The sequence below is a fragment of the Microtus ochrogaster genome, chromosome 17, assembly GCF_000317375.1.
Source record: "Microtus ochrogaster isolate Prairie Vole_2 chromosome 17, MicOch1.0, whole genome shotgun sequence".
NCBI lineage: Eukaryota > Metazoa > Chordata > Mammalia > Rodentia > Cricetidae > Microtus > Microtus ochrogaster.
In genome coordinates, this window is record NC_022019.1 from 17794644 (window position 1) to 17796669 (window position 2026).

At 46.4% G+C, this 2026-nt stretch overlaps 1 pseudogene; it reads right to left on the minus strand.

The window, feature by feature from the left end:
- LOC101994498 overlaps positions 1–280 on the minus strand; it is a 58588-nt pseudogene extending 58308 nt beyond the window's left edge.
- Between the last annotated feature and the right edge of the window lie 1746 nt (positions 281–2026).

Genomic DNA, 2026 nt, shown 5'->3' on the forward strand with positions numbered 1-2026 from the left:
GCTGCCTCTGGAGTACTTCCCCGCAGGTCCTCGTTGCTTACATAATAGGCGATGGCATTGCTCTCAAACACGCAGAATCCATCATCACCCTCAAATGCTGGAACCTTGCCAGTAGGAAATTTTCTGAGAAATTCGGGGGTGCGGTTGGTTTGGCCAAAGTGGAAGTGGGGTGGTGCGGAGAGCACGCGGACCTGAGCCCCACTGTACTGAGCAGCAATGAGGGCCTTGAAGGCTCTCCAGTTTTCAGGGTATGTGTACAGGGTCCCAGCCGCCATGGTGATTCCGCAGAGAAAGGGGCTGTGCATGTGAGTTTTAAGATAGTCTAAGACAAGCCAGGCTGTCACTGAACAGCTGAACTCTCCCCTCTCTCCCACATGCTCTCTCTCGTGTGCCTATTATAGATATGTGCACATATGTATGTATTCATAAGTATGCAGACCAGAGGTTAGCAGCAGACATCTCCATCAGTTTTTGACAAGGGGTTGTTCACTGAATCTGGAGCTTATCGTCCAGCTATGTTGACTCAGCAGTGAACTCTAGGGATCCACCTGCCTTCATCACTCCAGCACTGGAGGTACAGACAACACGTCACCATGTCTGGCATTTTAAGTGGGAACTGGAAATCCAAGTTCAGGTCCTCATCTGTGCATGGCAAATACTTCAGTGACTGAGCCATTTCACCAGCTTCTAGCCTTGAACTCTTGATCCTTCTGACTTCACCTTCAAAGTGCTGGGACTATAGGTACTCTGTTGCCATAAAGACATATGTAAGACTGGGTAATCTATAAAGAAAAGAGGTTAGAAGGTTAATTCATTCCTCAGTCCTAGTACCCAGGAAACGTATAATTTGGCAAGACACATCTGCTAAAGGCCTCATTTTGCTTTACGTTTTCATAGGAAACTGAAAGACAGGCAAGTAGATCTATATGGGCCAAATTCCCACAACAGATGGTCTGCCTTTTGCTGGTAAAAAGGCTTCTTCATGACGACTTCTTCTTCATGGCGCACACACCTTCAGGAGGCCTCACTCCCCAGCACTGCCTCAGAGAGGAATTTGTTTCTAGCACATGCCTTTGGGTGGGAGACACACTCAGATCACAGGCTATATCACAGGAGATGCTCCCAACATGGGGAAGGCCTTCAAAAAGACAGACAGCCAAAAATACATCACACTGCAAGCAGACTGCAGGGATTTCCTACCAGAAATGCAAACTGGTATTGGTAATCAAAACAGGAAGAGATAGGGACGATATGGGACACCAAATTCTTGTCCCTGAAGCTGGGACAATTAAGTGAGATTTTTCTTATACCACTTCACAAAATCAAAGAAAACGTAAATGAACTAAAATTACACTCCTGTCAAGATATTGTTAACTAGAGAAAAGTAGAACCTAGATGTTACCCCCACCCAGCCCCTGCTGCTACCACAAGCCATGCTCATCTTCCACTTGCCTACCAGTTTTGTAGACAGATTTGTTCAGGCCTTCCTTGAAACAGGAAGCATCCGTGAAGACCCAACTGGAAAGGTCCCAGGAACACACTTGTTCTCTGAGTTATACTGATTTAATCTAAGGTTACCAAAACCTACACTCCTATGCAGAAACCCAATGAATGGGATGGCTGGGGAAGGGATGCTGATCTCAGATGGGGTGAGGACAGGCACCTAAACAGACAAAGATAATGCACATGAATAGGAAGAACTGAATTGTCATTTCTAATTCCCCACCACTCCTTGTGCCCTTACCTTTTCTAGGTTCCCGCTTACTCCCTCGTGTCTCTACCTCCACCACGGGGACATGTGCCATCTGACAAATGGCCTCAAGCAGAATGATAGACAGCAGAGACAGAACCCGACAGAAACCAGTGTAGTTCAGATGTCTCTCAGCTCCACTGCAGATGCATAGATGCACGACAGCAATAGGTGTCTTTAGCCACAGCTTGCAGTGCATCAGGTAACAGAACAACACAATAAACCTTCATTTCTCTCAACACTCGATTTGACCCTCAGAATTCAGTAACATAGAAA